Source organism: Typopeltis vanoorti, chromosome 3 (genome assembly GCF_054136105.1).
Source record: "Typopeltis vanoorti isolate ZY-2024b chromosome 3, IOZ_Tvanoo_1.0, whole genome shotgun sequence".
NCBI lineage: Eukaryota > Metazoa > Arthropoda > Arachnida > Uropygi > Thelyphonidae > Typopeltis > Typopeltis vanoorti.
The window spans coordinates 161,830,338-161,843,106 of NC_143551.1; the positions used below are offsets into that span (position 1 = coordinate 161,830,338).

The window sequence follows — 12,769 nt, forward strand, 5'->3', positions numbered from 1 at the left end:
TGCAGGCGCAAACTTGACCTTTTGTCTGTTTGCTTACTTGGAAAATGGAGTAAAACCAGGTTTAAAAATTACTTGGTATTCTTAACATATATATAAACATAGGTATTTGGATAATACATTATTATATGTATAAATGAAATATTTTTGCAAGATTTGAAATGACTCCTGTATACTTTTTGTAATTATTCGTATATTTATTAATAGTCACAAAGAGAAAGAAGAATGATATGGAAGGTAACTTTAATGAGTGCTGATGCAGAGAGGTAACAGATGCAAACAGCTGAGCTACTGAAGACCTTTTGCAAGAATATATCATCCAAGTGAGGATACTGCTGAGGTAGAGGTGACAGGGACTAATGTTGAGAACACAGGTTGATGAATTAGAGGTACTTAGCATATTGCAGAATCTTAATGCAAATACAGCTGTGGGATTAATGGAATATCAAATCACATTTTACGAGAATGTGCCAAGGAACTGGTGATGGCTTTGACTAGACTCTATAATTTAAGTCTCACTCCTGACAAAGTCCCAACAGAGTGGAAGGAGGGCAAAATAATTCCTTTGCATAAAGGAGGATCTAAGTCTGTGGTAGCAAATAATAAACTAATCCGTATCTCAGGAGTGGTGGTAAGAGTACTGGAAAAGTTGGTAAAAAAGGAGAATTCAGGAATGCATGGATTAGAATATGATACTCTATGAGGGGCAGCATGACTTTGTGATAGGTCAATCATGCCTTATTTACTAACTTTAGCCTTACTAACTTGAACCTCATTTCTAATCTTTAGAGGTACCTGTGGCATAATTAAAATTAATAACTTAATACCTATAAAACCAACAGTAATAACTTTAATGAATTAAAGGTACAAATATTTCGTACTAGTAGTACAAAAGTAACAGTACATCATCATCAGTGTAGAACAAACAGTTAAAGGAATGGAATACAAAGTACAGAACAGTCATTGGATTACCAATTAAAATTGTTGCCACGTGCCAGAAAATTAATATTAATAAAATATTATTAATTAATTCTTAAAAACTATTTCATTGATGGTTGCATAAGATAAGAATCTCCCAAACTTTTGAGAGAGAAAGACAGTCATTTCAATTCAAATTTGGCCGATGTAAAAGGGCTTCGCAACTTTCTTTGAAAAGGTGTTCATATTTAAACTTGCATCTGTGGAGAAGACAAGCTTTATCCCACTGGATATTATGTTTAGTGTAAATGCTATGTTGTGGTAGACCAGACTTATGAGGTTTCAAGTATTCCATATAATACTGATGTTCCTTCATTCTTTTTTCCACAGAATGGCTTGTTTGTCCAAAGTATGATAAATTACATTCACACAGTATCTGGTAAACACCAGCTAATGATAGATGTGCCAGTTTGTCTTTTGTAGATGGCAACAAGTGGAAAATTTTGTTGATAGGAAAATATGTGGGAATAAGATGATACTTCCCCGTGTGGGGGACACCTGTAAGCCCCATCGGGTGCGTCCCCTGGTGGCAGATCGGGGAATGCTCCTCATAGTTTACTATGAAGGGTAGGAGGGAAATAAAATACCTCCCGTGGACCAACAGGATAGCACTTCCCTCATAGGCCGGTCTGGAGGCCTCGAAGGTGGCAGCCCCACCACCAGACTCGAGTGCTGAAGGCTAATCCCCTGCATACCTTAAAATTTCACCCATTAAAAGAAATAACAAAGAGATAGCCGAACTGCCTAAATGGTTAACGACAAAGTGAGGAAAAAGGTACATGAGATACGGAACATGGAACATTAAAAGTCTACATGGAAAAGAAAACGAATTAATGGATGAATTAAAAAAATCAAGATTGGATCTGCTAGCAGTCACAGAAACAAAAAAAGAAAGGTCAAGGTTGACAGAAAATGAAAGATGGGTATATATACTTTTCTATTCAGGGAAAAACCCAAGAGAATGGGGAAAACAAGGGGTAGCTTGCATAATTAAACCAGATCTCAGAGAATGTATTACTTAATGGCAACTAATAAACGAAAGGTTGTTGACAATCACTATGGATTTTAAATCAGACAACCAAGTATTCACTGTAATTGTTGCATATGGCCCAAACGATAATGCTAATAAAGAAATTAAAGATGAATTCCTCGGACTTTTACAAAAAACAATTGAATAAGTTCAAAGGCATATCATACTACTAGGAGACCTTAATGGCTGGGTAGGGAATCATGTAGATGAGGAAACAAAACAAGTGTTGGGATCACAAGAAGAAATAACCCGGAATAATAATGGAGAAAGAATAATAAACCTTTGCCTTACAAATAATTTAGTAATAGCAAATACTATGTTCAAGCATAAAGAAATCCATAAGTTTACTAGGGAAGAGCCCAGTAGAAACGAAAAATCTATAATCGATTACGCTATCATAAGCAGATCATACTGGAAGTAGACAAAAAATGCAAGTCTATAGAGGTCCTGAATTAGGCAGTGACCACTACTTATTAGTATTGGAAACAATCCATAAATTAAAAGTAGCAAGGAATTAAATGTTAAGATAAAGAACTACAAACTAAAGAAAGAAGAAACAGCCATTGAATAAAAGTAAAATAGAAGAGAAGATGAAAGAAGTAGAAAAAGAGATATATGAAGACCAAGATGTAGAAAACCTATGGGACAGGTTCAAAACACTTCTTCTAGAACACAAGCAAAGAAATTTGTGGTGTATCATTAAATAATAAACAGAAGAAACATAAAACACCCTGGTGGACTGAAGAACTAAAAGTAGAAATTAAAAAGAAAAAGCAATTATGGAAGAGATATATAACATCAAAGTTGCAGGTTGATAGAGAACTATACAACAACCAAAGAAATAAAGTTAAAACCTTAGTGAAAGAAGAGAAAAGAAAATGCTGGGAAAACTTTGGACATACTTTAGAACAAAATTTTAAAGGAAACCAAAAACTCTTCTATAATGTTTTAAGAAGAATGAGGTCAGAGAAAGAATGCCCCATAAAGTTTATCAAAAATAAGGATGGAAAGTTACTCACAAATTCCGAAGACATCATGGAAAGATGGAAACAGAACTTGCAAGAATTATTGGAAGATTATTATTATTATTATTCAGGCCTCCATGGAGTCAAAAGACTCATTCTGGGAGGTCCTTCGTAAGAAACACAAAGTCTGTCAAGACTCATTGAGGGAAGGTCCCCCCCCCCAAGAAACACAAAGTCTATAATACCACTCCTTAAACTCATTGACCGTTCTCGCTCTCACCACTCCATCAGGCAATGCATTCCATGGTTCAACCACCCTCCATGCAAAGAAACCACTCCTCACCCTCTTGCTCACAATTTCCTTTCGCAACTTCCAGCAATGGCCACTTGTCATCACTCCTTCTATCCACCAAACTCTGCAGTCCACATTCCCTCAGCCGATCCCCATAACTATCATTGTACAGTCCTGAAACCATCTTTGTTATCTGCCTTTGCACCCTTTCCACAGTTAATTCATCCCCTTCAAATCCTGGGAACCAAATCTGAGAACAGTAGTCCAAGTGTGGTCTGATCAGGGTCTTATACAATGGAATGATAACTGTTTTATCTCTGCAGATCAGCATCCTTCTTATTATTGCAGCAATCCTCTGTGTTACCTTCACCACCTTTGCAATATGTCCCCTAAATTTCAGGTTTCTATCAATCATCAACCTGAGATCTCTTGTCTCCCCTGCTTCCTCCAGTATAACTCCTCCCATAGAGTATGATATGTCCCAAACCTCAAGACCTTACATTTTGTTGCATTAAACTGACATCCCCATTCATTTGCCCATCTATCTAGCTCATTCAAATCCTCTTGCAGGGCTGCCGCATCTACACTATTACTAATAATCCTTCCCAGCTTTGCATCATCTGCAAACAACTAAATATCCCATTGCAATCCACTGACAATGTCATTGATATAAAGGTTAAACAATTTAGGTCCCAGTACTGAGCCCTGTGGGACCCCACTTGTAACCCTCTGCTTCATTGAAACTGCCCCACCACACAGAACTCTCTGATACCTATCGGACTGCCAATCCTGAATTCAGTTGACCAATCTGACATCCAGCCCCATTTGCTGTAACTTAAATATCAGCTTATCATGTTGCACCCTATCAAATGCCTTTGCTAAGTCTAAGAAAATGGCAGTATATGTCTTTCCTTCATTGAATGCTCTTGTAACTTTATCATAAAAGGCTAGCATATTGCTAAAACAAGAGCGCCCCTTCACAAATCCATGTTGACTCTCACAGAAAACATTACCCTCATCTGCCCAATGCTGTATACGGTCCCTCACTACTTTCTCCAAGATCTTACTAACTAATGACACACACACTGGCCTATAATTAGACACTTACAGTCTGCTACCACCCTTATGCAATGGCATTATCTTACCTTCCTTCCATTCCATGGGCACCTTTCCTACAGCCAGACTTTCATTAAAAAGCCAGGTCAAAGGCACTGTCTGTTCCCTAGCATATTCTCTCAAAACTCGTGGTGAAATACCATCCACTCCCACAGCTTTACTGACATCCAGAGTACTCAGTATTTGAAACACACTCTCCTCCTGTACCTCTAAACCTCAAACCTGCCCTATCCTTCTAGCATTAAAACTGACTCCTCCAGGATGAAATACTCCAATAAAGTGTTCATTGAACAATTCCACTATGTCCTCTGCATCAGTCACTCTATTCCCATTTTTATCCCACAATATCATTCTTCCACAGTCATTTCTCCTCCTACTGGCCACATATCTAAAAAATTCCCTAGGATTTTCTTTGGATCTTAGGACCCATCTCTTCTCATATTCCAGTTTTGCTTTCCTTACCTAGTCACTAGTCACTCTTCTGGCCTGTGTCTTATATTCTTCATGCATCTTCTCTTCACCTGTCTTACTTATATCTCTTCCATAGCCTCTTTTTCACATGTAGCTCCTGTTTAATATTGTTTGTCATCCATTTTACTCCAAATTGTGTTCTCTCCTTGACTCGTGGTATACAACTTACCATTGCTGCTAACAAATATTCTTTCATAATTTCCCACACACTAATGATATCCCGGCCTTCCAATTCCTCCCTCCATGAAACTTCCCAAAGTTGACGTCTAAGACTATTATAATCACCTGCCTTATAATTCCACATAAGTTCCCGTCTCTTTGATACTCCTGCATGTCTATTCATTTTCCAAGTCAAAACAATATGGTCACTCTCTCCAACTCGTGGGAGAGATGTCATCTCAGTTATTATCAACTCTTCTGATGCTATAACCAAATCCAAAATTCTTGAACCTCTTGTTACCACTATTACATGTTGCCTAAGACATTTGTCCCTCAAGAATTCTAGAAATTCCATTCCCTTATTGCTACATGCATGTTCGTCTCCCCAATTTATACTGCTGTAGTTAAAATCTCCCATAACACTCATTCTTCTTGCACTTTCCAAGCTCAACTGTCTAAACATCTCCTGGTCCCAACCTTCTGTGCTCCTTGGTCTGTAGCAACACCCCCATTAAATATCCTGTCTTGTCCACCTCTGCCTCACACCATATTCTTTCAAAATCATTAGTGTCACTGCCTTCCAAAGTCTCCACTTTTAGAGGACATAGGTCATCACTTATCATAAGCAGTACTCCATCACCATGCTTTCCCCTCCTATCCTGCCGAAAAATGCTGTACCCAGCGACAACGACTTCTGTTCCTGTTATTATATCCTCTTCTGTCAACCACGTCTCAGTGATTCCAATAATTTTTGCCCAGGCTGATGCTATCTGCGCCACCAATTCCTCTCCCTTATTCTGGATACTTCTCGCATTAGTATATAGCATATAAATGCCATTGTTTCTATACCCAGCATTATCCCCTCTAGATTCCACTTGGCTCAGTGTTACCTGATATCATCCCCCTTCTCCCAAGTAACCATTCCCACAAGAGGCCACCCCTGCTACTAACCTCCCTGGAACACACTGACTTGTTCAGAACAGCAATCTCTCCAGATGCCTATGTCCTTCCTCATTCAAATGTAAGCAGTCTCTTGCATATAATTCCTCTCTGTCCTCAAATGCACTCCAAACATCCACAGATTCCAGTACTCTCTTGTCACACATTCTAGCTATTATGTCATTCAATTTTACTGCCCTTCTGTTCAGTTTGTCATTATCATACCTAGGCAACACACACACACACTATCTTTTCTCTCTATGTCTTCTTTCGTACCACCTCAAGCAAGAATCTCACATCTCTCACTGCCCTATTTACCATCACTCAAGTCATTTGTTCCCACCATCACAATCATCTCATCCACCCTTTCACCTCTCTTAACTTCCAAAGCCACACATTCTATCGTTCCTCCTGGCAAACACTCCTCACGCATCCTATCTTGAACACCAAGGATCATTGAGTCCCCATACATTATACCTCTTAACATTTCCTCTCGCTTATTGTTTCCATTTTCTCCTCTTCTTTTATTCCCATACTTCTGTCTAATTCCCTCTCTCCTACTGTTTCCATTCTCTCCTCTTCTAGCACTCTCATTCCGTCTCTCCTACTGTTTCCATTCTCTCCTTCTCTAGCACTCCCATGCCTCTCTCTCTCATTCCCTCTCTTCTACTGTTTCCATTCTCTCCTCTTCTAGCACTCCTCCCATGCCTCTCTCTCCTGTTTCCATTCTCTCCATTTCCACATCCAATTCCATTCTCTCCTCTTTTATCATTCCCAAATTTCTCTCCTCTCCTATCATTCCCAAATTTCTCTCCTCTCCTATCATTCCTAAAACTCTCTCTCTCTCTCTCTCCTATTCCAATTTGCCCTGCATTTATCTCTTCTATTCTCCTAATCTCTTCTTTCATACTTCTCCCAAGACATTCCACCTCATTTACTAACTTTTTATAATAGAGTGACAGCTAAGTTGAAGGGAATGGCAACATGATTATGCTGCTGGATTTTGCAAAGGCATTTCACAAGATACAACATGGAACTCTGTTACACGAACTGAAAACAAATGAGGATGGATACAAGGGGACTGATGGATACAAGGGGGACTGATATGGAAGGGCAGAATCCAAAAGAAAGCAGGTGACTAGTGATGTGCCACAGAGCACTGTACTTGCACCATTGCTGTTTAATTTGTACATAAATGATATAAGAAATAATTTGAAGGGAGATATTGAGTTGTTTGGTGATGATGCAAGTTGGGTAGGGTAATTTTAGGTAGTTAAGCAGAGTGATGTAGAAAGCTTTCAAGATGATTTAAATAGGCTATCAGTATGGGCAAAAAAACATAACTAGAAAAGTTATGTTTTTCAGGATAAAAAATATTACAAACTATGTACCACAGTGAGGAAACTGTACTCCAGGAAATTGATGAAGCCAGGGACTTGGGGGAACAGTAGAACATATAGATAGACAGTTGATGTTTAGAGGGCATATTTGCTAAGGTAGCCTAGGCTAGCTCACAGGATTACTTTGTTATTGAAGAACACTAACAAACAGAGATAAGAGAGTTATCGTTTCTCTTTTTAAAACCATTCTATACTCAGATCTGGTCACCTTGGTTTCTTGTCAGTGAGGAAGTAGTGTGATAGGAGAGAATGACGAGCGAAGTATGAATGAGAAAATAAGAGTCAGGAGTGTGGAAGGCTTGAATGGCTGTGAAGTTTACGGAGATGGTTTTGATTGGGGTAAAAGAATGGCAAGTAAGAGTGACTAACTTGCAGAAAGGGATAGATGAGCTGAAAGAGAAGGTGAAATATCTTGTGAACGAGATGAGAAGTATGAAAGATGAGATTAGGAGAATGGAAGAGATGTATGCAGGGCGAATCAGAGTAGGAGTGATAGAAAGTTTTGGGAATGCTAGAAGAGGAGAGAATTGAAGTATTAGGAGAGAGGGGTTTGGGAATGATATAATAGGAGAGTATAGAAACAGTAGAAGACAGGGAAGGAGAGATAAGTATGCGAATGATAGAAGAGGAGAGAATAGGAACAGTAGAAGAGAGGGAATGAAAGAGAGGTATGGGAATGATAGAAGAGGACAGAATGGGAACAGTAGAAGAGAGGGAATGAGAGAGAGTTATGTGAATGATAGAAGAGGAGAGAGAGAATAGGATAAGTGGAAGAGAGGGAATGAGAGAAAGTTATGGGAATGATTGAAGAGGAGAGAATAGGATGAATAGGTAAGTGCAAGAGAGGGAATGAGAGAGAGTTATGGGAATGATAGAAGAGGAGAGAATGGATCCCCCCCCCCCAGAGTGGAAGACTAGGAGACAGGTCAATTGGGAGTGGTACTAACAAGAAGTTGCATCTAAGTAACACGCAGACCCTGCATAGGAAGCTGGAATAACGCATAGTGAAAAGAAGAAGAGGAGAGATTACAAACAGTAGGAGAGAAGAAATGGTAAGAGGTGTAATGTACAGCGACTCAATGATCCGTGGTGTGCAAGATAGGATGCATCAGGAGTGTTTGCCTGGAGGAACAGTAGAAAGTGTGGCTATGGCAATTAAGAGGGATGAAAGAGTGGACGAGATGTTTGTGATGGTAGGAACAAATGACTTGAGAGGTAATGTAAATTGGGCAGTGAGAGATATGAGATTCTTGCTTGAGGTAGTACAAAAGAAGATGTAGAGAGGAAAGATAGTGTGCATGTTGCCTAGGTATGATTGTAACGAGCAGAGCAGAAGAGCAGTCATATTGAATAACATATTAGCTAGAATGTGTCAGAAGAGAGGATTGGAATATGTGAATGCTTGGACAGCGTTTTAGGACAGAGAGGAATTGTATGCAAGAGACTGCTTGCACTTGAATGAGGAAGGGAGTAGGCATCTGGAGAGATTGCTGTTCTGAACGAGTCAGTATGTCAATGCAGGGAAACTAGAATGCCCAAGGTGGATGGTAGCAAGGTGGCCTCTTGTGGGAAAGGATACTTGGGAGAAGGGGGACAATATCAGGTAGTGGTGAGCACAGTGGAGTCTAAAGGGGATAATGCTGGGTATAGAAATAGTGGCATTTTTATGCTTTATACCAATGCCATGAGTATCCAGAATAAAGGAGAGGAATTGTTGGTGCTGATAGCATCAGCCTGGCTAAAGATCACTGAGATGTGGTTGAAAGAAGAGGATATAATAACAGGAATAGAAATATCAGGGTTCAGCATTTTTCAGCAGGATAGAAAGGCAAAGCATGGTGGTGGAATACTGCTTATGATAAGTGACGACTTATGTCCTTAAAGAGTGGAGGCTTTGGAAGGCAGAGACACTAAAGATTTTGAAAGCATATGGTGTGAGGTAGAGGTAGGCAAGAATGGATATTTAGTGGGGTGTTGCTACAAACCAACGAGCACAGAGGGTGGGGACCAAGAGATGATTAGACAGTTGAGCTTGGCAAGTGCAAGAAGAATGATTGTTATGGGAGATTTTAACTACATCAGTATAAATTGGGGAGAGGAAGATGCATATAGCAATAAGGGAATGGAATTTCTAAGATTCTTGAGGGACAAATATCTTAAGCAACATGTAATAGAGGGAGCAAGAGGTTCAAGTATTTTGGATTTGGTTATAGCATCAGAAGAGCTGATAATAACTGAGATGACATCTCTCCCACCAGTTGGAGAGAGAGTGACCATGTGGTTTTGACTTGGAAGATGAATAGACATGCAGGAGTATCAAAGAAACGGAAATATATGAGGAATTATAAGGTACGTGATTACAATAGTCTAAGACATCAACTTGGGAAAGTCTCAAGGAGGGAGGAATTGAAAGGCCAAGATATCATCAGTGCTTGGGAAATTGTGAAGGAATATTTGTTAGCAGCAATAGTAAGCTGTATTCCACAAGTGAAGAAGAGGACACAATTTGGTGTAAATTGGATGACAAACAATATTAAACAGGAGCTACATGTGAAAAAGAGGCTATGGAAGAGATAGGAGACAGCTGAAGAGAAGATGCATGAAGAATTAAGATACAGGCCAGGAGAGTGACTAGTATGGTAAGGAAGACAAAACTGGAATATTAGAAGAGATTGGCCCTAAGATGCAAAGAAAATCCTAGGGAATATTTTAGCTGTGTGGCCAGTAAGAGGAGAAATGACTGTGGAAGAATGTCATTGTGGGATAAAAATGGGAATAGAGTGACTGATACAGAGGACATAGTGGAATTGTTCAGTGAACACTTTATTGGTGTATTTCATCCTGGAGGAGTCAGTTTTAATGCTAGAAGGATAGGGCAGGTTCGAAGTTTAGAGGTGTAGGAGTAGAGTGTGTTTCAAATACTGAGTACTCTAGATGTCAGTAAAGCTATGGGACTGGATGGTATTTCACCACAAGTTTTTAGAGAATGGATTTTCAATGAAAGTCTGGCTACAGGAAAGGTGCCCAGGGAATGGAAGGAAGGTAAGATAGTGCCATTGCATAAGGGCAGTAGCAGACTGGAAGTGTTGAATTATAGGCCAGTTTTTGTTAAGATTTCAGAGAAATTAGTTAGGGACCATATACAACATTGGGCAGATGAGGGGTAATGTTATCTGTGAGAGTCAACATGGATTTTTGTGGGATGCTCTTGTATTAGTAATATACTAGCCTTTTATGATAAAGTTACAAGAGCATTAGACGAGGGAAAGGCATATACTGCCATTTTCTAGGATTTAGTGAAGGCATTTGACAGGATGCCATATGATAAGCTGATATTTAAGTTGCAGCTCATTGGTTTGGATGTCAGGTTGGTCAACTGGATTCAGGATTGGCTGTCCGATAGTTATCAGAGCGTTGTGTATGGTGGGACAGTTTCAAAGAAGCAGAGGGTTACAAGTTGGGTCCCACAGGGCTCAGTACTGGGACCTATATTGTTTAACCTTCATATCAATGACACTGTCAGTGGATTGCAGGGGGATATGCAGTTGTTTGTGGATGATGTGAAGCTGGGAAGGATTATTAGTAATTGTGCAGATGCGGCAGCCCTGCAAGAATATGCAAGATTTCAATAAGCTAGATAGATGGGCAAATGAATGAGGATGTCGGTTTAATGCAACAAAATGTAAGGTCTTGAGGTTTGGGACACATTGATGGGATGCTGCATACTCTATGGGAGGAGTTATACTGGAGGAAGTAGGGGAGACAGGAGATCTGGGGTATGATTGATAGAAACATGAAATTCAAGGGACATATTGCAAAGGTGGTGAAAGTAACACAAAAGATTGCTGCAATAATGAGAAGGATGCTGACCTGCAGTGATATGAGTTATCTTTCCATTGTATAAGATCCTGATCAGACCACACACTATTGTTCTCAGATTTGGTTCCCAGGATTTGAAGGTGATAAATTAACTGTGGAAAGGGTACAGTAGCGGATAACAAAGACAATTTCAGGACTGTACAATGTTATTATGAGGATCGGCTGAAGAAATGTGGACTGCAGAGTTTAGTGGATAGAAGAAGGAGAGATGATATGATCGAGACTTTTAAACTGTTGAGAGGTAGTTACAAGGTAGACACTGGGGAGTTCTTTTGCTTGGTCGAACAGCGGGAAGGAGTGATGACAAGGGCCATCCCTGGAAGTTACAAAAGGAAACTGGGAGCAAGAGGGTGAGGAGTGGTTTCTTTGCATGGAGGGTGGTTCAACAGTGGAATGCATTGCCTGATAGAGTAGTGAGAGAGAGAATGGTCAATGAGTTTAAGGAGTAGTATGATAGACTTTGTGGTTCCTGGGAGGGGACCTCTCGCGATGAGTCTTGTGACTCTTTGGAGGCCTAAATAATAATAATAATAATGATAATAATTCAGAGACAAGTGATCAAGATGGTGAATGGTCTGTGCAATGCTCCCTATGAGGAGAGTTGGTTGGTTGCAAAAATTCGTTGATAGGCAAAAAAGAGGACATATGATAGGAACATTTACTTAAGGGATTTTATGGGATAAATGGAGAGGAAATATTTCGGCACCTGACTAGAGGGGGAAGGACAAAAGGTCATCCCTGGAAATTGGGATAGAGTGTGGTAAACAAGGTTGTGAGGACAAGATTTTTTTTTTTATTATTATTATTTTGTTCGAAGAGGTGAATGAATGGAATGGGTTGCCAGATTCAGTTGTGAGTGATCTCTTAACAGATTCAAGGAGAGACATGATAGATATTGTAGGGGTAGCTTGGGTCTCCCATGACGAGTCTTTGGACTTCACAGAGGTGCCCATGCAATAATAATAGTACAGTAAAACCTCAATATAACGGACTAATTCAGGTGAGGGGCTGTGCGTTAAATCCGAAAGTCTGTTATATAATAAAGTAGATTTTCCGAATGTGTATGTTAAAAAATTGACAAGTTAGCTAATTTACATGTTTTTGCTTATGTAGAAACTTTTATGTAATTAAAATTAAGTACTCTTTTTATGAAAAGTTTAAATTCACAGAAAAGTTTTCTATATGTATGTATTACCGTGGTTTTGAGATTCTAAAAAACAAGTCTGCGATCTATATCGAAATAAATAAACATTTTTCTGAAAATAAGCTTTAATTATATTTAACTAAACAAATAAACAATGTTCTTAAAAACAAAAAAAAATTATTTTGTTTTTATAAATTTTATAAAAACGAAATATTTTTGCTATTTATTCGTCTTCGGATGATATATATATACAAATTCTTCCATTCTGGTCTGAAGTTAATGTTCGATGTTAAGTTACTTGGTTTAGTAAAGTTCAAAAAAAAACTATAAAGTTTTTTTGTTTTTTTTTTGAACTTTTGAATTCTGTTTTTTTTTTATAATTTACTCCCTTAAAATTAC

The 12,769-nt window shown here is 39.0% G+C and overlaps 1 protein-coding gene across 10 annotated transcripts in view; it reads left to right on the forward strand.

The window, feature by feature from the left end:
* LOC150108711 (uncharacterized) overlaps positions 1-12,769 on the forward strand; it is a 374,396-nt gene that overhangs the window by 188,156 nt on the left and 173,471 nt on the right. The gene's annotated exons all lie outside the window — the stretch shown is intronic.